This window comes from Neofelis nebulosa, chromosome X (assembly GCF_028018385.1).
Source record: "Neofelis nebulosa isolate mNeoNeb1 chromosome X, mNeoNeb1.pri, whole genome shotgun sequence".
Classification (NCBI taxonomy): Eukaryota; Metazoa; Chordata; class Mammalia; order Carnivora; family Felidae; genus Neofelis; species Neofelis nebulosa.
The window spans coordinates 66,989,611-67,015,947 of NC_080800.1; the positions used below are offsets into that span (position 1 = coordinate 66,989,611).

Sequence of the window (26,337 nt, forward strand, 5' to 3'; positions counted from 1 at the left end):
AATGGTTTTGGACAATTGTGTTTTCATTTTCATTTGTTTCCATGTATTGTTTTATTGCTTCTTTGTTTTCCTGGTTGACCCATTCATTCTTTAGTACCGTGTTGTTTAACCTCCATGTATTTGTTGTCTTTCCTATTTTTTTCTTGTGGTTGACTTCAAATTTCATAGCATTGTGTTCAGAAAATATGCGTGGTATGATCTCAGTCTTTTTGTACTTGTTGAGGCCTGATTTGTGACCTAGCATGTGGTCACACGTTTTAGAGAATGTCCCATGTGCACTTGAAAAAAATGTGTATTCTGTTGTTTTGGATAAAATGTTCTCAATATAGCTGTTAGGTCCATCTGGTCCAGTGTGTTATTCAAAGCCATTGTCTCCTTGTTGATTTTATGCTTGATGATCTGTTCATTGATGTAAGTGAGGTGTTAAAGTTTCCTACTGTTATTGTATTATATTCAGTTAATTCCCTTATGTTTGTTTCATATAGTTAGGTTATTTCAAGTTGGGGCCATAAATATTTACAATTGGTAGATCTTATTATAGAGACTCTTTTAAAGTGCCCTTCTTCAGCTCTTGGTACAGTCCTTGGTTTAAAGTCTAGTTTGTCTGATAGAAGTATTGCTACTTTGGCTTTCTTTTGAAGTCCATTTGCATCATAAATATTTCCCCATCCCATGACTTTCAATCTACAGGTGTCTTTAGGTCTAAAATGAGTCTTTTGTAGGCAGCATATAGATGGGTCTTGTTTTTTTATCCATTCTGGCACCCTGTGACTTTTGAATGGGCATTTAGTCCACTTACATTCAAAGTAATTGTTAATAAATATGAATTTAGTGCCATCTTATTGCTTGTTTTGTCATTTCTACAGATTTTCTCTGTTCCTTTCAGTCTTTTTCACAAAGAGTCCCCCTTAATATTTCTTGCAGGGCTAGTTTAACGGACACAAACACCTTTAGTTTTTGTTTTTCTGGGAAATTCTTTATCTCTCCTTCTCTTCTGAATGATAGCCTTGTTGGATAGAGTATTCTTGGCTGTAGATTTTTCCCATTCATCACGTTGAATATATCATGTCACTCCTTCCCTTCTGGCCTGCCATGATTTGTGGAGAGATCTGCTGCTAAACTTCTTTGTTTTCCCTTGTAAGTTAGGGACTTCTTTGGTCTTGGTGCTTTTTAGGATTTTTCTGTATCTCTGTATTTTGCTAATTTAACTACAGTACATCTTGGTGCTGGCCTGAATTTGTTGATTTTGGTGGGAGTTCTGTGTGCTTCCTAGAATTTGAAGTCTGTTTCCTTCCCCAGATTAGGGAAGTTTTAAGCTATAATTTCCTCAATTAAACCTTCTGCCCTCTATTCTCTCTCCTTCTTCTCTGGGACTCCTATGCTATGAATGTTATTACATCATGGAATCACTCAGTTCTCTAAGTCTACTTTTGTGATCCAAATTTTTCTTTCCTGCTTTGATTACCTTCATTCTGTCTTCTGTTATTCATTCTACCTTCTATTATTCTATTGCCCATATAACTTATTCATTCCTCTGCCTCTTCCATCCTTGTTGTCATTGCATCCAGTCAGTTTCAAATCTCATTTTTCATTGCGGCCTGATTGATTTTAAGCTCTTATCTCTGTAGTAAAGGACACCCTGGTGTCTTCTGTGCCTTCTTAAATCCAGCTAGTATCCTTATGATTGTTGCTTTAAATTCTGGATCAGGCATATTATTTATTAGTTAGTTATAGTTATTTATAGTTAGTTATAGTTATTTAGTTATAGTTAGTTAGTTAGTTAGTTAGTTATTTAGTTAGATCCCTGACCATGACCATTCCTTGTTTGTTCTTTTGGGATGAATTTCTCCATCTTGGCATTTTGTCTTGGTCTCTGTCTTCTTCTCTGTATTAGGAAAGCCTCTCCTGTTTCCTACTCCTGAGAGTAATGCCTTTATGAATATGAGGTCATGTATTTTCCAGGGCCTGGTGATTCAGGAAGTGTCTCTGGTTTATGCTGCATACACTCTGTGTCTCTGTTATGGCTGCTCTGTCCCTCAGGTCAGTCTTCCACAAGGTTCTGCTTGCCTGAAGTGGGGAATGTTTGGACCTTGGTGAGAGTGTGGTGACTTTTAATGAGGTATGCTCTTATCTCTTTGTTAAAAAGAGACCTGAAACTATTTCCACTAGAGCTGAAGTTTTGCAGAACTCTACTGTCAGTAGACATGGTGCGTGTGGGAGTTTGTGCTATTCTTCAGGTAGTGGGCCTACTGCACTGGTTCTCAGGCAAGTACCAACAGTGTACATGGTGGTGGCACTTGGTTAAGCAGTTCAAGCTGCCAGTGTTATCAACGTATTATTTACTGAAGTTAGTTTATGCCTGAGGGGTGGGAGAGGGAAATGGTACCAGCCATCTCCTTTGTCCCCAGAGAGGGCAGTTTGTGCTTGCTGCTATCAGGGAAGCCCTCCCAGAAGAGCAAATAATTTCCCCTCACCCATCATAGGTGTTTCTCAGATTGCTTTTTTTCACACTGTGTCTGCATTGCTTGCCTGCCTGGACCAGTGCAGTACACTTTGGGGTCTATCCCAGCCAGGCCCACTGAGTTTTAAATCTCCAAACTTTAGGGACCTGGTGTGGCAGGAACTACACTAGTCTTCTGCGGGAGGGTCTCACTGCACTGGTATTGATACAGGTTTAACTCACAAGAGCAGTTGCACCAGACTTCAGGAGTGTGAGGTTTGGAGCAAGGTGTGCTAAAGAGCCATTCTCCAGGTTAGCCACCTTCAGCAGGTGTCTTTAGGCCTATGCTGAGAAGCAAAGGAGGAAAACGACACCTCCTGGCACCTCTGTCCCTTGAGATACAATGCCACCTCTATCAGACGTATTCCAAGAAGAAGGAACTGTCATCTTTCCTAACATGTCTCAGGTGATCCACAGATCTCACCCTCTGTTCCCAGGTTACCTGCTTGTCTTCTGTACAGAAGCACTGCAGCACCCCCAGGGCTTTATACCAGCCATTCCACAAACCTCTAAAACTCCAGTTTTTGAGCCCTAATGGTTGCAAATACTCACAAAAATTATCCCCTGGGGAAAAGTTTTCCCAGTCAGTGGCTTTGGGGAAGTGTTTTCCTTGTGTGATTTCTTGTGTGTTCTTCTCTCTCTTTCTCTCTCTCTCTCTCTCTCTTTCCCTCTCTCTCTCTGCAACCAGGGCTCTCTCCCCTCTGCAGTACCAGCCATCCGTTTCTCACCCAAACCATATCTCCACACCTCCTACCTTCCATGATGTGGCCTTCTCTCTCCTGCTAGTTGTGTAGTTTGTTCTGCCAGTCCTAAGATTTATTTTTTAGGTATTCAGAATGGTTTGATACTTACCTAGCTGTATTCGAGGGGTGAGGCAAGAAGCCTGGGGTCCTCCTACCCCTCCTACTACTCTGTCATCTTAGCTCCCCTGCAGCTTTTTTTAATCTCATAAAAACAAAACTTATTTAAAATTATTCTTGGGGTGCCTGGGTGGCGCAGTCGGTTAAGCGTCCGACTTCAGCCAGGTCACGATCTCGCGGTCCGTGAGTTCGAGCCCCGCGTCAGGCTCTGGGCTGATGGCTCGGAGCCTGGAGCCTGTTTCCGATTCTGTGTCTCCCTCTCTCTCTGCCCCTCCCCCGTTCATGCTCTGTCTCTCTCTGTCCCAAAAATAAATAAAAAACATTAAAAAAAATTAAAATTATTCTTTATGAGTATTATAGTTTTCTTTCTAATTGTTTCATTTAAATTACCACCATACACCATGAACTATTATTTTATATTTACTAAATATTTTCCATTCGTATTTGCTGTCTCTTGTAATGTGAGTTTGCTGTAGCCAAGTGGCAGTAGAGAGTTATATGGTCCTCAATTATAGATGAATTTGGGAATAGAAAATATCCACTAGATTGTAGTTCCCCTTTTCCCATAGGAACAACAGAAAAAAATTTTTTTCATTCAATAAAAGTATTTACAATTTCATTAAGAAAACATACAGTAAGGGGCGCCTGGGTGGCTCAGTCGGGTAAAGCATTTGACTTCAGCTCATGTCATGATCTTCTGGTTCATGAGTTCAAGCCCTGTGTTAGGCTCTGTTCTGACAGCTCACAGACCATAACCTGCTTCAGATTCTGTGTTTCCCTCCCTCTCTTCACCTCTCCCATCATTTCTCTCTCTTTCTTTCAAACATAAACATTAAAAAAATTAAGACAATATACAGTCACCTAAAATAAGCTTTGGCTTCAAATAAAAATGAATGAGAAATTCAATGCTCTTAGGTATAGTCCTTTGTAGCAGTTCTCAAAGTATATTCCAAGGATCCTAGGAGTCCCTGAGACACTTCTGTGGGTCCATGAGGTCAAAACTATTTTCATAATACTAAGACATTATTTTCATTATACACTGTGTTGATATTTGCACAATGGTGTAAAAGCAATGATAAGTGAAAGTACTAACACTTTAGCATGAATCAAAGAACTGGTACTAAGCTCTAGTAGTCATCATTTGTATTCTTTACCAGAGTACACTCATAGGGGCAGAAAAGCCGATTTCATTTAATGTCTGATGAATCACTAAAAATTATTAACTTTATTAGATCTAGATGCTTGAGTATATATGTCTTTAATAATCTATAAAATAGAGTATAAAGTGGACCGAAAGCACTTCCTTCCTCATACCAAGAATGATGGTTGTCTCCAGAAAAAGCACGTATAAGATCAAGTGAATTATGAGACTTTCCTAGCCACTTTTTTTTTCATGGACCACCATTTTTACTTGAGCTACTGAAAAACTGGTTATTCTGTCTTGCATATTTGGCAGACAGTTTTTCCAAAGTGGATAAAGTGAATCTCTCACTTCAAGCAAGGTAAATGGCAGTATTCATTGCCAAGGAACAAATGTAAACTTGCAAGTGAAAACTGTAATTTGTTTTTTTTTTTTTTCATTTATCAGTGTTCATTTCTGATGGGTAAATCTGGATGAATATAATCCACATAAACAAAATATCTTGGGTTCCTCAACTCCTAAGCATATAATGATATCCTGAGGCCGACATGTTTGAGTATTGGTGGTCTACTATACTACCTACCTTATAGGACACCTTGTTAAGAAGAGGTCAATTAATTTTATTTCATAATATTTGTCACTTATGTTCCACCTCCCTTCTTTTTTTGATATTAATTCTAAACTGGATATAAGGACAACTCAGCCAACTTAGCTATGTTTGTATACTTACAGGTCCCAGTTTATTTTCTGTGGTTTTTTCTCTCTTAAAATACACCTCTGATGTCAGTGACACCTTGATTTTCCTTTCCCCCCTCTTTACAACATAAACACCTAAATTTTTTCCACACATCTGCTCACTAAGCCATTTATGCTGCTTATCTAGTAAAGATAAAGATTGATAATATCTTTATCAATATGTCACATTGTCTAGAAACCTCACAAACTGTTACATTGTTGAACTTGTTGGCAATTAGGAGTTTTAAGTTATAAAATTGGATTAAAGGATAATATCCAAGGAGGTAACTTGTTTTACCTTACAAATTACCACCTAAAAATGTTACTTTGTTTAAATTTTCTACCAGCAGCTTTTTCTTAAATACTTTTCTACCAGGTGAGCACGTCCTCTCTTAAAAATAGAAGACAGTGGTTACCAATAAGGAAACAATGTATACTAAAATACATAATTTAAAACAGGAATGTCTGTAATGTATGCTGTACTTTTAAAGGGGTCCCTAGACCAGTTCCCATCACCGAATGTGCTTGCACCACGCAAATGCCCAATGCTGTGCTTCTGTGGATCCATCCCTCCGAGAGTCCTGCCTCCCTCCCAGTGCTGCAGGGCCCCTCCCTCAGGGGACCACCAAGGTCAAAGAGAGCTAAGCATGACCCACCCACCCCTGTGCACCTTTCTAATATGCCCTTGGCCAGGTCCCATCAAAGCAGCACCACAAGCCTGACAGTGTGCAAGTAGCCCAGACAGGGACCACACCACTCCACAGTGAGTCCTGCCACTGGGAGAGGGGAAGATAAGGTACACACCAGTCTGACTGTGGCCCCAGTGGTGGGCTGGGGGCAGACATCAGGTCTGACTATGGCCCCGCCCACCAACACAAGTTACTCTGGACAGCACAGAGGAAGTGCCCCAGTTTGGAGCTACTGCAGGGACTACCCAAAATGACAAAACAGAAGAATTCTCCTCAAAAGAAACTCCAGGAAGTAGCAAGACTAACTAATTGATCAAAAACGATTTAAGCAATATAACAGAACAAGAATTTAGAATAATCATAAAATTAATTGCTGGGATTGGAAACAGCATAGAGGACAGCAGAGAATCAGTTGCTACAGGTATCAAGGGGCTAAGAAATAGTCATGAGGAGCTAAAAAATACTATAAATAAATGAGGTGCAAAATAAAATGGAGGTGGCCATAGCACGGATTGAAAAGGCAGAGGAGAGAATAGGTGAATTAGAAGATAAAATTATGGAAAAAGAGGAAGCTGAGAAAAAGAGAAAAATTCCAGGAGAATGAGGGGAGAATTAGAGAACTAAGTGATGCAATCAAATGAAACAATATCATAGAAATTCCAGAAGAGGAGGAGAGAGAGAAAGGGCTGAAGCGGTACTTGAAACAATCATAGCTGAGAACTTCCCTGATCTGGGGAAGGAAAAAGGTATTGAAATCCAAGAGGCACAGAGAACTCCCTTCAGACGTAACTTGAATCAATCTTCTACCTGATATGTCATAGTGAAACTGGCAAAATACAAGGATAAAGAGAAAATTCTGAAAGCAGCTAGGGATAAACTGGCCCTAACTTACAAAGGTAGACACATAAGAATAGTAACACACCGATCTACTGAAACTTGGCAGGCCAGAAAGGAATGGCAGGACATCTTCAATGTGATGAACATAAAAAATATGCAGCTGAGAATCCTTTATCCAGCAAGTCTCTCATTCAGAATAGAAGGAGATATAAGGGTTTTCCCAAACAAACAAAAACTGAAGGAATTTATCACCACTAAACCAGCCCTATAAGAGATCCTAAGGGGGACTCTTTGAGTGAATTGTTGCAGGGACCACAAAGTACCAGAGACATCACTACAAGCATGAAACCTACAGACATCACAATGACTCTAAACCAATCTTTCACTAATAACACTGAATGTAAGTGGACTAAATGCTCCAACCAAAAGACATAGGGTATCAAATGGATAAAAAAAAAAAAGACCCATCTATTTGCTGTCTACAAGAGACCTGAGGACACCTTCAGATTGAAAGTGAGGGGATGGAGAACTATTTATCATGCTACTGGAAGTCAAAAGAAAGCTGGAGTACCCTTACTTATATCAAACAAACTAGGCTTTAAATTAGAGGCTGTAACAAGAGATGAAGAAGGGCATTATATAATAATTACAGGGTCTATCCATCAGGAAGAGCTAACAATTATAAATGTCTATGTGCCGAATACGGGAGCCCCCAAATATATCAAACAATTAACCACAAACATAAGCAACCTTATTGATAAGAATGTGGTAGTTGCAAGGGACTTTAATACCCCACTTACAGCAAGGGATAGATCATCTAGACACAGGATCAATAAAGAAACAAGAGCCCTGAATGATACATTGGATCAGATGGACTTGACAGCTATATTTAGAACTCTGCATCCCAAAGCAACAGAATATACTTGCTTCTCGAGTGCACATGGAACCTTCTCCAAGATAGATCACATACTGGGTCACAAAACATCTCTTCATAAGTATAAAAGAATCGAGATCATACCATGCATACTTCCAGACCACAATGGTATGAATCTTGAAATCAACCACAGGAAAAAGTCTAGAAAACCTCCAAAAGCATGGAGGTTAAAGAACACCCTACTAAAGAATGAATGGGTCAACCAGGCAATTAGAGAAGAAATTTTAAAAATATATGAAAACAAATGAAAATGAAAACACCACAATCCAAACTCTTTGGGATGCAGTGACCGTAGTCCTGAGAGGCAAATGCATTGCAATCCAGGCCTATCTCAAGAAACAAGAAAAATCCCAAATACAAAATCTAACAGCACACCTAAGAGAAATAGAAGCAGAACAGCAAAGATACCCCAAACCCAGCAGAAGAAGAGAAATAATAAAGATCAGAGCAGAAATAAACAGTATAGAATCTAAAAAATTGTAGAGGAGATCAATGAAACCAAGAGTTGGTTCTTTGAAAAAATAAACAAACTTGATAAACCTGTAGCCAGGCTTCTCAAAAAGAAAAGGGAGATGACCCAAATAAATAAACTCATGAATGAAAATAGAATTATTACAACCAATCCCTCAGAAATACAAGCAATTATCAGGGGATACTAGGCAAAATTATATGCCAACAAACTGGATAACCTGGAAGAAATGGACAAATCCTAAGCACCCACACATCTCCAAAACTCAAACAGGAAGAAATAGAAAACTTGAACAGACCCATAACCAGTGAAAACATTGAATCAGTTCTCAGAAATCTCCTAACAAATAAGAGTCCAGGACCAGATGGCTTTCCTGGGGAATTCTACCAGCCATGTAAAGCAGAGATAATGCCTAACCTTCTCAAGCTGTTCCAAAAAAGGGAAGGAAAACTTCCAGACTCATTCTGTGAAGCCAGCATTACTTGGATTCCCAAACCAGACAGAGACCCAGCAAAAAAGAACTACAGGCCAATATCTCTGACGAATATGGATGCAAAAATTCTCAACAGGATACTAGCAAATCGATCAAGTAGAATTCATTCCTGGACTGCAGGTCTGGTTCAATATTTGCAAATCAATCAATGTGATACATCACATGAATAAAAGAAAAGAAAAGGACCATATGATCCTGTCAATCGATGCAGAAAAAGCATTTGACAAAATTCAGCATCTTTCTTAACAAAAACCCTCGAGGAAATCAGGATGGAAGGAACATACTGAAACATCATAGAAGCCAATTGTGAAAAGCCCACAGCTAATATCATCCTCAATGGGGAAAAACTGAGAGCTTTCCCCCTGAGATCAGGAACACGACAGGGATGTCCACTCTCACCGCTTTTGTTTAACATAGTGTTGGAAGTGCTAGCATCAGCAATAAGACAACAAAAGGAAATCAAAGGCATCAAAATTTTCAGTGATGATGTCAAGCTTTCACTTTTTGCAGATGACATGATATTATACATGGAAAACCCGACAGACTCCACCAAAAGTCTGCTAGAACTGATACATGAATTCAGCAAAGTCACAGGATACAAAGTGAATGTACAAAAATCAGTTGCATTCTTATACACTAACAATGAAACAACAGAAAGACAAATACAGAAACTGATCTCATTCACAATTGCCCCAAGAATCATAAAATACCTAGGAGTAAACCTAACCAAAGATGTAAAACATCTGTATGCTGGAACCTATAGAAAGTTTATGAAGGAAATTGAGGAAGACATAAAGAAATGGAAAAACATTCCGTGCTCATGGTTTGGAAGAATAAATATTGTCAAAATGTCAATACCACCCAAAGAAATCTACACATTCAATGCAAAACGAATCAAAATTGCAACAGCATTCTTCTTTAAGCTAGAACAAGCAATCCTAAAATTTGTATTGAACCACAAAAGGCCCTGAATAGCCAAAGTAATATTGAAGAAAAAGACCAAAGCGGAAGGCATCACATTCCCAGACTTTAGCCTCTACTACAAAGCTGTAATCATCAAGGCAGCACGGTATTGGCACAAAAACAGACACATAGACCAATGGAATAGAATAGAGACTCCAGAATTGGACCCACAAAAGTATGGCCAACTAATCTTTGACAAAGCAGGAAAGAATATCCAATGGAAAAAAAGACAGTCTCTTTAACAAATAGTGCTGGGAGAACTGGACAGCAACATGCAGAAGAATGAAACTAGACCACTTTCTCATACCATTCACAAAAATAAACTCAAAATGGATAAAGGACCTGAATGTGAGACAGGAAACCATCAAAACTCTAGAGCAGAAAGCAGGAAAAACCTTTCTGACCTCAGCCACAGCAATTCCTTACTTGACACGTCCCCAAAGGCAAAGGAATTAAAAGCAAAAATGAAGTGTTGGGACCTCATGAAGATAAAAAGCTTCTGCACTGCAAAGGAAACAATCAACAAAACTAAAAGGCAACCAACAGAATGGGAAAAATTATTTGCAAATGACATATCGGACAAAGGGCTAGTATCAAACATCTATAAAGAACTCACCAAACTCCACATCCGAAAAACAATCCAGTGAAGAAATGGGCAGAAGACATGAATAGACACTTCTCTAAGGAAGACACCCAGATCGCCAATACGCACATGAAAAGATGCTCAACGTCGCTCCTCATCAGGGAAATACAAATCAAAACCACACTCAGATATCACCTCACGCCAGTCAGAGTGGCCAAAATGAACAAATCAGGAGACTATAGATGCTGGAGAGGATGTGGAGAAACGGGAACCCTTTTGCACTGTTGGTGGGAATGCAAATTGGTGCAGCCACTCTGGAAAACAGTGTGGAGGTTCCTCAAAAAATTAAAAATAGACCTACCCTATGACCCAGCAATAGCACTGCTAGGAATTTGCCCAAGGGATACAGGAGTACTGATGCATAGGGGCACTTGTACCCCAATGTTTATAGCAGCACTTTCAACAATAGCCAAATCATGGAAAGAGCCTAAATGTCCATCAACTGATGAATGGATAAAGAAGTTGTGGTTAATATATACAATGGAATACGAGTTGGCAATGAGAAAGAATGAAATATGGCCTTTTGTAGCAACATTGATGGAAGTGGAGAATGTTATGCTAAGTGAATTAAGTCATACAGAGAAAGACAGATACCATGTGGTTTCACTCTTATGTGGATCCTCAGAAACTTAACAGAAGACCATGGGGGAGGGTAATGAAATAAAAAGTTAGGGAGGGAGGAAAACCATAAGAGACTCTTAAAAACTGAGAATAAAGTGAGGGTTGATGGGGTGTGGGAGGGAGGGGAAAGTGGGTGATGGGCATTGAGGAGGGCACCTGTTGAGATGAGCACTGGGTGTTGTGTGGAAACCAATTTGACAAAAATTTTCATATTAAAAAATAAAAATTAAAAATTAAAAAGTGGTCTCTAAACATGAGAGTTACCTTAGTAAAATCTGTTGAATACATAAACAGAAAAACAGAACTAGAGCATGTTCAGGATATTATGATCAGTATGTTAAAGAGATTCAAAATCATAGAATATAAAGCATTGTTGGATGAATTAGGTTATTTATTTGCCTAGTGTAAAGATACCCCATGAGGGACCTGAACACAGTCTTCATATAGTTGAAGAATTTTCGTGGTAATGAAGGATAACTTCTTGTCTACACTTGTAAGCAGTAGAACTAGAATTAGTGGGTAAAAGCAATATAAAGACAGATTTCAGTTCAGTATAAGTTTCTGGCAGAACTGTCCAAAGCTGAAATGGGTTGCTTTAGAGTTTTTTACTTGTCAATGGACAATGTTTAGGGTTGGATTAGTATGCGTGTTAGGCAGGCCTGTATTGCATGGAGAATTCAAGAGTTTGTTGGATGATTGGACTTCATGGCCTTTTAGGTCTTTTATAACTCTTAGATCTTGTGCTTAATAACTTTTAATTTTTATTTCTGAGTGTAATTTTTTATGAGATGAAATTCAGCTGCAAGACATGACTTGTGGCAAAAGTAAAGCATAATGAAGAACATTGTGTTCTTTACTAAGGAAAAGTATGTGTACCAAATAGTACCTACTGCTTACATATGTCTCTACTGGAAAGACTGATTAACAAATTGATGAATCACGGTTCTGGTTACATTTTTTTTTTCTGTGAGTATAATGAAGTATGTCTCAAAAGCCCGGTACAAAGCTATATCTTTAAGTAGAGGAAGGCATCTCTGAGAGGCCTTGCATTTGGCCTTAAGGCACTAAGCATGCAGGTGAGCATTCCTTAGCCATTCCGTCATAGCTTTCTACTTGTTGACCTACCTACAATGTTTTGTTTTTTTCTATACACATATTCAGCAATGATCATTTATATTGGTCACACCTACAAAAAGACCCTGATAAAACAACATTGGACAGTTGATAAATAGCAACCATTTATCCTTAGGAATGTATTTTCTCATCCATGAAATGACATTGTAACAGCTACCCTACCCACCTTTCAGACTTAGGAGATAATGTATGTAAACATAATTTGTAAACATTAGAGAGTTGTTGAAATATAATGAATTATAATTATGTTTGTTTGAGTGATTGTAGTCTCAGATAAAATTTCAATATAAAAGTGTTGACTGTGTGCATGGGTTCCATCAGTGAAATTCAAATGCAATTATAAAATTCAAACAAGTATTTATCACAGAGATTGTAAACAAAACTCTGGCTTTGAATAATGGATGTATAAATAGAAATTGGTATTATTGACTTTCTTGTTTTTCTTGGCTAGAGATATTCCCAATGAAAAACCAGACTTTATATACAGATCCACATTTCCTTATCCACAATTGAGAAATTTGTTTTAAATTTTGAAAATCTAAAATGTTTTCATAATTAATCTTGGTTGCAAACCCTGACCTAACATGAACTCGTTTGGTAGCAAACCCTAGAAATGTGAGGTGTTAATTAGTATATTTATTTATTCCATTTGGTGTGAATAATCAAGTTTCATTGAAAAAATATTAATGTATTGGATTAGAGGATGCTACTCCAAATCCCAATGGAGGTATTATATAATACTTGCTATATACTCCAATATTGCATTTCTAATATCTGAAAAAAATTCTGACATTGAAAAGATGCCCTGTTACCACCCAAGCATTTCAGATAAAGTACTGTGGTAATGTTTACATAGTCCCAACTTTAGCTGCACTCCCAGTGCACATCTAGCTGTTTTAAAAAATCAGTAGAGACTACTTGATATACAAAGAAATATTAGAAGAGAAGAGCTTTGTATTGTGTCACAATAACTTTACATTGTTTAAATTATTCTAATTTCTTCCTGAAGATCTTTTGATACCTTCAGTTTGTTCTTATTCATTTCCTTTCCCAAAGTGATATTAAATGGATATTGGGATCTGGATTTTTGATATTAAAATTGTTCACCAAATATAATCTTTGAGTTTACTCCAGTGAGTATTTGTTTTTAAGCACCAATCTGAATCAGTGAAACAAAAAGACAAAAATACATATTAAAATCAGGCTGAACCTGCCACTCTAAAATATAGTGTAGCTTTTAAAATAAAGCAACATTTTACTGGTAAAAGAAGGTGAAGTGAAAAATCCTAGGGAAACTGTTCTTCATCCTGATAAGCCTACCATGAAGGAGATGTTCATGCTTTTTATCTGAGTAGCTCAAGCTAACGACAGATAGTTTCCATTCAGGATAGATGTCAATGGTCAAGGATGTATCCACCTATGTACTTCAGATATTGAGTGTTTTTGGTTACTCTACTAGAGGTTTATTTTCAGAAACCCATTTAAGAATGATTTTTCACTGTCTATACCATATTCAGTGTTCATTATCCCAATTTCTAACCTTCTGGCTCTTCACAGCATGATTCCTCTACAACTTTTCTTTGGAGCTCATGGAAGAAATTCAGTGTTTTGTCCTAAAATGTGACAGTTCCCACTCAGTTATTTCTAAAATCACTCATATTTGAAAAAAAAAAGTATATTTAATGAATTTTTAAATGTATCAAACTAAGTCAAAAGAGATATGGCACAATTAATCAAGTTGGGAATTGTAACCTTTGGAGTGAATGGGACTTAAATAAGACATTTGGATCACTAAACAGCTACTTAATGATAGTTGTCTTTTGACTTTTGTTTTGTCTTTTTATTTTCCCAAGACTCCTTCCATCATCTTCTTCACTGTTAAATGTGCTGTCTTGTTTTATTACTACATTGTTTCATTTTTTTAAATTCTACTTAAAACCCCGTCCCCCGACTTGTACCTATTGATCTCTTCGTTAATCCTGGGCTATTATATCTATTACTCTACTCACTAATTTATTTGTATAATTTGTTATTTGTTTTTGTCATCTGAATCTTGGGCCTTTTGATTTTCTTTACATTTTTTTTGAGTGAGAATTACATGACTTAATTAAAGCACTTAGTACCTGACACATTATGAGCATTATATAATTTTAGTTATTATTACCACTTAATTACATGTTTAAATGTTCTACACTCAAAAAGTTAAAATTTTAAAATCTATATTCAGTATTACATATGAAATGTCATGTAACTTATGTATTTTTCCTTTTGGAAAATGAACAGATATATTTTCCTATTCAAATTAAGCTCTGATTTAACATGATCTCCTTCATGTACATAATGTGTATTGTTAGATGTTATTCAAAAATTGTTTCTTCTTCCTCTGACATATACTTTAGTGCCAGGAAAAAAATTGAGCAAGTGTCTTGTTTGATCTTTGGCCCTTCCAAAGTGTACTTATTCCCTTCTACATTTCACTGCAAAATGACTACATGGACTATCCAAAACATCTCCTTTGGATCATTGGCTTTCACAGATATTTCCTATCTATAATCTATTTGCTTGCCTATCTTCTCAATTTTGATAATTTCATTAAAAAATTTATAAAAATTTGTCTTTACTATTTTTTTTTTATTTTTTTTTTATTTTTGGGACAGAGAGAGACAGAGCATGAACGGGGGAGGGGCAGAGAGAGAGGGAGACACAGAATTGGAAACAGGCTCCAGGCTCCGAGCCATCAGCCCAGAGCCTGACGCGGGGCTCGAACTCACGGACCGCGAGATCGTGACCTGGCTGAAGTCAGACGCTTAACTGACTGCGCCACCCAGGCGCCCCTGTCTTTACTATTTTTATTAAAGTCAAAGTAACTTAGGAATGCATTTTTAATGTTTAAAATGTCTCATGTAGCTTTGGATTCTTTTGAGATTTCAGACTTAGAATTTCCTTATATAAATTTCTCATTTTAAAATATTTTTATAAGAGCATTAATGATGCGACAGTAATATTCTTGGTTTCCTGGCAACAGTATCCACTGTGTTGTGGCAAGTGAGTTTCAGAGAATGTGGGGAGATCAGTTGATGGGGAACTCTTGAGAAGGAAGTTAATCTTCAGAGTAGTAGTGTTGTTAAATTCAAAAAAGTGTGCTATGAAAAGACACGGTGAGAAATCCCATAAAAAGGGAGTTTAATTACTTTTTTCTTTTAGTTTCAGCTATGAGTAGACATTGAAATTGACATTGTGATTACATTTCATTTGAAAACTTACTTTACTCAACTAAAATATGCACTGAATTTCTTAGAAAATTAGCTATTTTGTTACTAATTATGTCTATAATTAGAGCTGTGGTAAAAAATAGAACTCAGTTAATGTGATGAAAAAGACATCAGTAATTGTTTTTATTTTTTTTTTAATAATTTTTTTTTCAACGTTTTTTATTTATTTTTGGGACAGAGAGAGACAGAGCATGAACGGGGGAGGGGCAGAGAGAGAGGGAGACACAGAATCGGAAACAGGCTCCAGGCTCTGAGCCATCAGCCCAGAGCCTGACGCGGGGCTCGAACTCACAGACCGTGAGATCGTGACCTGGCTGAAGTCGGACGCTTAACCGACTGCGCCACCCAGGCGCCCCAGTAATTGTTTTTATATTTTACTCTCTGTGTTTATGTCAATAGTGATAGATGAAAGACAAAATATAACTGATATGTTGATGTAGTATAAAGAATTATGTTTATTCACAACTCCAGGGTAAGGGAATTACAACTTTCTCCAGGTTAATCGACTAACACATTTACGTTGCAATAAATAGCCAGATAGTGAATGATTTTGAAAACTTTAACTTCACACATTTCTCAAGTGAAGTATTAAAGTCTGTACCTCAGTTTTTTTAGGTATCAAGTATGTTTACTACATACCAGTGAAAGAATATTGCAGCCAGGTAATCAAGCATATTTACATATATATTTTTTCTATAATACTGAACTTCCTTTCAGGATTTACTTTTCCTTTTATAAACCACCCATTAGTTGTCTCTTTTGTATAGTCTTGAGGTACCCTTAAAAGTGAACTTTATTTTATGCTAGTAGAAGAATTTAATGGAAGTAAAGTTTGGAAACAATAATCAGATTAATACTTTTAATGTTACTAATGATAAACTTAGTGGATTTCATTAAGGCAATTCTACTTTTAAAAAAAAGAAACAAAACAAATGAGGAAAGAAAAAAAAAGGAGAAAGACAGGGGTACAAACCAAGAAACAGACTCTTAACTAGAGAACAAACTGATGATTACCAGAGAGGAGGTGGGTCGGAGGATGTGTGAATTAAGTAATGGAGATTAAGGGGTGTACTTGTTGTGATGAATACTGGATGATATATGGAATTGTTGCATCATTATATTGTCACAGTATGTTAACTATACTGGAATTAAAATTAATAATAATAGATTAATACATTTAATATTACTGATTATAAACTTAGTGGATTTCATTAAGGCAATTCTATTTTAAATTATCAAAGACTGCATTTTGAAATTGTCTCTTTAAAAAATTCTATCCAGGGGCACCTGGGTTGCTCAGTCAGTTAAGTGTCCGACTTTGGCTCTGGTCATGATCTCATGGCTCATGAGTTCAAGTCCCAAGTTGGGTTCTGTGCTGATATCTCAGAGCCTGAAGCCTGCTTTGGATTCTGTGTCTCCCTCTCTCTCTCTCTCTCTGCCCCTCCCCTGCTTGTGCTCTGTCTCTCAAAAATAAATAAACATTAAAAACAATTTTTTAAAATGCTATCCAGCTGTTTTCTCTTCTTAGAAGTAGCTATAGATATGGGAGAAACTATAAGGACCTATATTTCTAGCCAAACTAAGAGCAGAAGGTATATTTTTAATGTTTGTTTATTTTTGAGAGAGAGAGCATGCATGGTGGAGGGACAGAGAGAGAGGGACTGAGGATCTGAAGTAGGCTCTGTGCTGACACCAGCAAGCCCAATGTAGGGCTTGAACTCATGAACAGTGAGATCATGACCTCAGCTGAAGTCAGATGCTTAACCAACTGGGTCACCCATGTGCCTCCAGGGGCAGAAGGTATTCAGTGAGAGAGGGAAGTCCTCATGATGGAGAGACTTAAGGAAAAAAGAGAACACGAGGGGAAAAAGCCACTTGTTTCAGAAAAACTGCCCTCTGAGCATGAATTTAAGTTTGTGTTTATGTTGCCAATGATTGAAGAGGTATAGGAAGGAGGAGGATATATGGTAGGTGTGTGTTTTGGGGAAAGAGATGTCAGACAGTATTTGGGGAGATGATAGGAAATTGGTTTTCTGTGTGGGGAGGGAGAAAAAGTAGTATTCCACTGGACAAAGTTCAGCACTAAAGGAAAAAGGAAAGTAATGGAGAGATCACTGGCATGGGGAAGGTAGGCTCAACACTATAGGCCACCTTAAATTGTGTGCCTATAGGTTGCCATGAAAGTGGTCTTACACTACAAGGGGGATTAGCCTGGGAGGAAGGGAAGTTTGTAGGGTAGGTGAGTGGAGCTAGAGGGGTCTGTTGGGGGAAATACTGTCCCTACCCACTTGCCCTTGGACAGCAACAGCTGATTTCTGTACACTTTCTTTCTTAATCTCTTTTATCCAAGGGATACAGGAGTACTGATGCATAGGGGCACTTGTACCCCAATGTTTATAGCAGCACTCTCAACAATCGCCAAATTATGGAAAGAGCCTAAATGTCCATCAACTGATGAATGGATAAAGAAATTGTGGTTTATATACACAATGGAATACTACGTGGCAATGAGAAAGAATGAAATATGGCCTTTTGTAGCAACGTGGATGGAACTGGAGAGTGTGATGCTAAGTGAAATAAGCCATACAGAGAAAGACAGATACCATATGGTTTCACTCTTATGTGGATCCTGAGAAACGTAACAGAAACCCATGGGGGAGGGGAAGGGAAAAAAAAAAAAAAAGAGGTTAGAGTGGGAGACAGCCAAAGCATAAGAGACTGTTAAAAACTGAGAACAAACTGAGGGTTGATGGGGGGTGGGAGGGAGGGTAGGGTGGGTGATGGGTATTGAGGAGGGCACCTTTTGGGATGAGCACTGGGTGTTGTAAGGAAACCAATTTGACAGTAAATTTCATATATTAAAAAAATAAATAAATAAATAAATAAATAAATAGAAAAAAGGAAAAAAAAAATAAAAATAAAAATAAAAAATAAAAAATAAAAAAAAAATCTCTTTCCTTCCTTCTCCCTTTATTCCTTTCCTTTTAATTTCTACATTTCTCATTCTTTCTCTTTGGCCACCCTTTCCCTTCTTCTCTGTGCTTATCAGCAGCCCCCCCTCCCAAGCCTCATTGTAGCATGGCATCCCTGCCCCCCTCCAGTTGTCTGGACAGATTTGAAGAGAACAATAGTTGGTGAAGTGAATTCTTATGGCCAAGAAGGTGCTGTGAAGGGAGAAGGGGAAACAGGCTAACAGATTTTTTTTAATACTGAGGCTTTTTCCTTGAGCATTTTAGTGAGTTCCTACTTTCCTCCTTCTTCAGGTAGTGTTCCTGAGTCATATGGAAGGTATATATGTTGTTGGCTATAATTCTGGAATCTCCTTTAGTCTCCAGAGCATCCTTGATCTGTGTGTGTTGACAGGGTTATCTACAAAGAGGCAACAGATCTGTAATGACTTGTAGAATGTTTACCTGATTACTGGGTTTATTGTGAGAGTCATGGTGAACTGAACAGGGTCAGTGCTAAGGGGATGGAGCTTTGTTCTCACTAGGTAGCTTTAGCTCACAGTTTGCCCAGAATCCTGTTGTACTTCAGAGCCTTCTCAGTGATCTCTGCACCCTGTCATTCCCTCCAAAGGGAAATAGAGTTCTCTCTGGCCAGCTCCCCTATTTGAGGTTAATGACAGTTTGGAGAGGCAGCAACTCTTAGTATCAGGTACATTAGAAGCAAAAGAAGCCTGATTTGGTTGAATCTGCATAGCTATCAGCCTTTATCAGCCACTTATATAAAGAGCAGAGGGAAAAAGGAAGAAAGAAGTATTACTGAGAGCTCTCTCACTTACCACTGTAAGGGATTGGCGCTAAACCTGAAAGGATTTGGGAGATGATTTCCTTAGAACACTGCACACTTTTAACACTTTGAAGCAACAAATAATATCCACAGCAAGTCAAAAACTATAAACAAACACAAAGTATATTTATGGATTGGGGCAGAATGGGAAGGAAATGATAAGATTTCTCTGGAATTAGAGGCAGAGGTTTAACCTGGGGGAAGGTAGCTCGTTTTTAAGCTTCTGAGCATCATGCTTTTAAATCCAGAGCTATTTCTCATTTAGGCTTTTGTATTGTTTTCTCTAGGTGTCTGGCATGTTGATCTTTTTTTATAATTTTTTTAATGTGTATTTTTGAGAGAAAGAGACAGAGCATGGGTGGGGGTAGAGAGGGGAGAGAGGGAGACACAGAATCCAAAGCAGGCTCCAGGCTTTGAGCTGTCAGCACAGAGCCCAATGTGGGGCACGAACCCATGAACCACAAGATCATGACCTGAGCTGAAGTAGGACACTTAACCCACTAACCCACCCAGGCACCCCTGGCATGTTGATCTTAATTATTCTAATGCACCTTTTATCTTAGCTTTTTAACTCAAAAACCCTCTTTTAGCATGGTTCTATCCATATGTAAGAATTTCAAGAACAAGTTATTTCCCTAATCATCAATGGCAGGAAACCAGGAATTCATGCAAATTTTCTGTAAAAACAGTATTAGAATGAAAATTAGAGCTAAGCAGTGTTTGAAAAGAGATGGACATAAAGTGAAGAGAATGACAGACTAGGATATTAATAACGCTAAAGTAGAATCTACCTGCCTGTGTTTTTATGAGTATGAGTAGAAACTAGAAATCTTGAACACTTCTATCTTTTGGTACATGAGAAGTTAACATTTTTCTACTCACTCCATGGCCCAAGCCTATTTTTTTGTTGTTGTTTATTTTTGAGAGAGCGAGAGAGAGAGCAAGTGGGGAAGCGACACGGGGAGAGAGAGAGAGAGAGAGAGAGAGAGAGAGAGAGAGAGAGAGAGAATGAATCCCAAGCAGACTCCGAGCTGTGAGCGCAGAGCCCGATGTGGGGCTCGAACTCACGAACTGTGAGATCATGACCAAGAGTCAGACACTCAACCGACTGAGTCACCCAGGTACCCCCAAGCCTAATTTTAAGTCCAGTGACATCTCTGAGCACTTTGCCACTTCTATTCATTGAAAATAAAGTTATTACACGTGTTTTTAACATAATTAAAACATTTTTAATTCAGAAAAAATTTAAATAAACATCTTTTTCTTAAGTTTCATCATTGTCTGAAGCACATTTGTAAGAGGCTATAACTTTGAAAAATAAGCCCATTTGTTTTATTAGTAGAATTCTGTGCTAATAAAATAGTTTTTGAAGTAATGTAAATTGGAACTGTTATAGCATCAATGTGATGAGATTTATTCTTCAGAACTAAATTTGAAAATGACTAATGCCAAAAGTGAACTGATAGTGAGAAGTCACTTCCAAATCTTTAAATGCTATAGAATTGTAACATCAACAGTGCATTATGGCATTAATAATATAGTGTTTTGTGATACAAGATTTGTTCTAGAACTTAAGCACTGTGGTCAATCATATAAAAATTGTATACACACAATAATAGAGGCTTCATATAAGCATTCTAAATTAGATTATAAACAAGTATTAGAATTTTTATCTATATTAAAAACTTTGGAAATACACAGCTTCCCTTTCAAATGTTTACACTTTTTCTTTTAAAACATTCATCCTTTGCTAAATTTTACCTGAAATTAAAATTCAGGTAAAATTTAATTCTTTGTAATTAAATCTTTTGAATGTAATGGCCTAACAGAAAAATCCACAAAGATGAGCACGCAAATACTTTATTATAATCAATGACTTTTAGTCAAGATATTTATTTTTAACAGATTATAAAATAGCTGCCTATTTAGATTGATAAATATATTGTGATTATTATGTTTATAAAAATAATTTTATGGGTTGTCCACAGAACTTAATGTTAGTATTTATTATTAAGAGTGCAATGGAATATTATCCAGCCATAAAAAGAATGAAATCTTGCCATTTGCAGTGACATGGATGGAGCTAGAGAGTATAATGCTAACTGAAATAAGTCAGTCATAGAAAGACAATACCATATGATTTCACTCATGTGGAATTAAAAAAAAAAACGAGCAAAGAAAAATAAAGAGACAAGCCAAGAAACAGACTCTTAATTATTGAGAACAAATTGATGGTTACTAGAGGGGAGGTTGTGGGGGGATGGGTGAAATAGCTGATGGGGATTAGGGAGTGCTCTTGTCATGATGAGCCCTGGGTGATGTATGGAACTGTTGAATCACTATATTATACACCTGAAACTAATATAACACTTCATGTTAACTATACTGGAATTAAAAGAAAGTAAAATTGAATAAAAAGAATGAATTTACTTTAAAATATTTTGCATCTATAGTTAGACTCTATACACAGGCTTATTTCTATGTCTCCTTGTAAGCAAAACATACTCTGATTTTAGCAGAACAAAGAACTAGTGAATTGAAAGGAAAAACTGGTTCTTTTAGAGTTTTTTAACTTCCATCTTACTTTATATACATTTTTAAAACTTCACGTATCCCATTTTAAAACCTTCAGCTATCAGCACTTGTGCTGAGCATAGCATAAGTACAGATAAGTTGAATCACTGTTGTACACCTGAAGCTGTCTTCCTCTTTATCTGTCTGTGTATATATGTCTGTGTGTGTGTGTGTGTGTGTGTGTGTGTGTGTGTGTATTATTTGTAGGACTACTGGCCAAGGATCACTAGATTACTTGTACATAACATTTTTCAAAGAACCCCATCATTGCATTTTTTTCTTCCTGCAGTTTTCCTGGTTGATTCATTATTTTGTTCAGTGATAAAATGAAAATTCCTATCTTCATTAAGGGATCCACTGAATCATCACATTAATTCAACTGTATTGCATTCTTGAGGTAGTCTTTCCAGCGTAAGTCTTAAGCCTTTTTTCTCTCTCTTTGGAAATACTATTCTAGTATTAATACAAATTGAAAGCAGTGGCTAAGTTTTCCTTTTTTTCCTGTAGTCAGAAGGACCATAAGGTGGTGATAGGGAGAACAATTATGCTTTATTATATAAGTATCTATTTGCAATTCTTTGTGAAATCTTGGCAGCTTACCTTGCCTTGCACTCCAGTGAATTTAACCAATTGAATAATGGAAACCACGTTCTGTGTTTACTATAGTTGGATACATTTGGGGCACACTAATATTAGTTAAAGTCGATGGAAAAAGTGATAGCTTTAAGGATGAGTAAATTGGGAGAAGTCAGAGAGAACAAGATTTATATACTCTGCAAAATAGTGAACTACTGCTGATTTCCTCATTTGGAGATGAATAGGAATTTCAGATTTTGTACTTCTGTTTGAGTTTACATGATGCATTATTGAAGGATTTCTGCCTATAATTTGAGCTGTTAGTCTTTGAAAATATAGCTTTATATTTTATGTTCAATAAACATACTTTCAGTAACTAAGAACTGCACTGTATCCAAGATAAACTTAAGCATTGTGAATGGTTTTGTTGGCATTTTCCCACCTTTAATATGATATCCATCAGTCATCCAAAGTTTATATTTAGCCATGATCTTTGGTTCAGCAATTCAAATTAAATTTTCCAAGTTTTATAATTTTTTATTGATATATAAGTATTTTATTTTGCTATATGAAGTTAACTGCTGAGCCATAACCCACACATGAAGATAAGTCTTATTATTTTAGTGCCATGTGTGAAATCTGTAACTACAACATTATATGGATATTGTGCATTATGCTAAAACAGTAGATGTGCCAGGAAAACATAACATTACTCTCAAATCTTGATTATCCATGTTTATAGTGGTGAGCATTGATGGAGGCATATATAGATTCCAGATCAATATAAATCATGTATATTTATTCCATTGTGACATATAGTTCATAATATTTTGTATGCTCATGTATGTCTATATGTATATATGTGTTTTTGTGTATCACAGATTTATTTTCATAACTATGCTTTTCTCTAAAACTGTTTTTTAAAATTCTAATTTGCATTTCCTGTATATGTAGCTGTAGAGGTGATTGGTGAGATGGTAGCTTGAAATTCCTCAGCTGGTAATAATGTTAATTCAGTAGAGAAGTAGGCTTGATTTAAAAAGTATGCTTCTGGGGGCACCTAGGTGCCTCAGTCAGTTAAGCATCCAACTCTCAGTTTTGGCTCAGGTCATGATCTCATGGTTTTGTGGGTTCAGCCCTGCATCGGGGTCTGTGCTGGCGGTGTGGAGCCTGCTTGGGATTCTCTCTCTCTGCCCCTCCCCTTCTCATGCTGTCTGTTCCTCTCAAAACAAATAAACTTAAGAAAAAGTATGTTTACATAGTTGTGCATAGAGAAACATGAGAGAAAATAGCTGGTTATCAAAGCTCCAATTTTGATATTTAAGTAATATATTGCTCAACCAAAGACAGTTTTCCTACATTTTAGCAAGTTGGTGTCACTGTTACTTTTGTAACAAGAAATACCAGGCCTAAAATATTCTGTATGTGTATTTTTTTAAAGCTCTCTAGATAATTCTGAAAACCAGAAATTTGGGTAATTAACATAGGGTATCATTAACATAGGGTAATCAAGCAGCAACTCTATAGTTCAATGATGATCAATTTCCCTACACCACTTCTCTAGTGTAAGGTAAAGTTAACCTTTGAACAACATATTTCTTGTCCTTGAAAGATCATAGTATTATTCTGCCTGGGAAACAAAATTCTGACCCTTCCCTTCCTCCTCTTATATCTATGAGCAGATTCAAGATACAAAGTAAGACTTACTATTTCTTGATTTGATGGACACCTTTTGATCAAGGACTCCCGCATTCTGACAGTTAACTTAGTCATGTCTTTGGATGGTTTTATTTGCACATAAATATCCTGGAAACTTCTGTATGGAAAAGAATGCAGTAATTTTTTTTTAATTTTTTTAACGTTTATTTATTGTTGAGAGAAAGAGAGAGACAGAGCATGAGAATGGGAGGGGCAGAGAGAGGGGGAGACACAGAATCCGAAGCAGGCTCCAGGCTCTGAGCTGTCAGCACAGAGCCCGACATGGGGCTGGAACCCAAGAATCGCGAGATTATGACCTGAGCCGAAGTGGACACTCAACTCACTGAGCTACCCAGGCGCCCCGAATGTGGTAATTTTAATAACATCAGTATATCAGTGTAAGTGATCTTTATTTTCAGATGATTGGTGATTAAAGGTTTAGGTTCACATGGGGATTGTAGGCCTGGTAATAGACCATTGAATTTTAAACTTTTAACTAATATTAACAAAGGAAATTTACCATTAAGGAAAGGAAAATTGCCATTTGCAAAAGAAATTTACATATTAAAAAGGAACTTGGAAACTTTTTCTATATCAATTAAAGTTAAATAATTTACATGTGATATTTCTAAAATATTAGGTAAATGCTTGATCTTCCTTAGGCCCTTACATGAAGCCAGCCAATGTTATGAATTATCATTTTTCTAGATTGAGAATTTGAGGATAACAAACTTTGTTAGCTTAAAACAATTCAGTGACAATTCAGGAAGAGAAATTAGGTAATAGGCATGCCAGTTTTTACTGCATATTCTATTCTTCATGTAACATTTTATTTTTTCTAATGTTCTAAAGTCAATATACATACTATTTCACTTGATGGATGAATAACCAAACTCCAACAACCTGGTGTGTAGTCAGTTCAGCCCTTTCATCTTTAAGGATTGATTTGGATATTGACATTGCTAATAAAACTTTCTGAGCATTAGTAATTAATGTGGCTTAAAATGAAACAATACATTACATGGGCCATTTCATCACATAATAAAAATAAGTACTTTTATTCATATATATGGTGATTTCATATACAGAAACAATAGATTTAGTCTTATATTCCCACTGACATAGATTTGCCATTCCTTAATTGATCTTTTGCCAGTGCTTGGACTATCAAAGTCAGTCTGAGAAAGCCAAATACCATGTGATTTCACCCATAAGTGGAATTTAAGAAACAAATGAAGAAAGAAATAAAGAGACAAACAAAAACACAGACTCTTAAACTCAGAACACAGAGAACAAACTGGTGGTCACCTGAGGAGAGGTGGGTGGAGGGATGGGTGAAATAAAGGGGATGAAGAGTACACTTACTGTGGCCTCCTGGGTGGCTCAGTTGTTAAGCATCTGACTTCAGCTCAGGTCATGATCTCATGGTTTGTGAGTTCAAGTCCACATTGGGTGAGCTCGAGCCCTGCTTCAGGTGAGCACAAACCCCACTTCAGGTAAAAAACACAAGGCCCACTTCAGGTGAGCCCTGCTTCTCTCTCTGTCTTTCTCTGCCCCTCATGGGATTCTCTGTCTCTGTCCCTCCCTCCTTTGTGCCGTCTATTTCTGTGTCTCTCAAGAAAAAAAGAGACTACATTTATCATGATGTGTGATGAGTACTGAGTAATGTATAGAATTGTTGAATCACCATATTGTACATCTGAAACTAATATAACATTGTATGTTAATTATACTGGAAATAAGCAAATAAAAAAAGCAAAAAAAGAGAAAAAAGCTGATTCTACAGATGTCAAATAAGATGATTATATTTACTCTAGTCTACTAGGGAAATATACAACACTAAATTCTAAATATTGATATTCTGTTTTAATACCTCCTTACATGGGAAAAATATGAATACTATCTATACACATTTACATGGGAAAAATATGAATACTATCTATATAAATCTGCCTTAAACTTCATATGTTTTTTTTTTAATTTCTAGTATTCATGAAAGAAAGCCTAAACCCAAAGCTACATCCATAACTAGCTTTATTTATTTTCCTAGATATATCTGCTTGACAGCTTACTAGAGTATTTGAAGATCCATTTAACAACTGTAATTGTACCTAATTACATAATAGACTTATATTTAACAATTGCATATATAGTATTTATAACTTTAAATTTCTTAACTCCAAACTGTAAAGTTTCCTGAGCATATCATACTGTACATCTGCAGAAAACAGTTTTTAAAGCTCAGGAATCTTACAGTTTTTTTATATCTTTGCCCCCATTTTGGAGAAAAATATAGTAGTCTCATTTGTTTTTCATTTTATTTATTTATTTTTTTTAGTTTTTTCATATTTATTATTTTTGAGAGAGAGTGCAAGATGGGGAGGGGCAGTGAGAGAGGGAGACACA

The 26,337-nt window shown here is 36.8% G+C and overlaps 1 protein-coding gene across 4 annotated transcripts in view; it reads left to right on the forward strand.

Annotated features, from left to right (window-relative positions):
* The window catches only part of TENT5D (terminal nucleotidyltransferase 5D), a 100,216-nt gene that overhangs the window by 67,861 nt on the left and 6,018 nt on the right, over positions 1-26,337 (forward strand). Inside the window, exons 1-3 of one of the 4 annotated variants that reach the window (XM_058713176.1) lie at positions 15,088-15,177; positions 15,907-15,953; positions 21,947-22,068. The gene's annotated coding sequence lies outside the window, so the exon portion shown is untranslated. Of the gene's footprint in view, positions 1-15,087; positions 15,178-15,906; positions 15,954-21,946; positions 22,069-26,337 lie in introns of those variants that run through there. The other 3 variants (XM_058713174.1, XM_058713177.1, XM_058713175.1) reach the window with 3 other exon arrangements.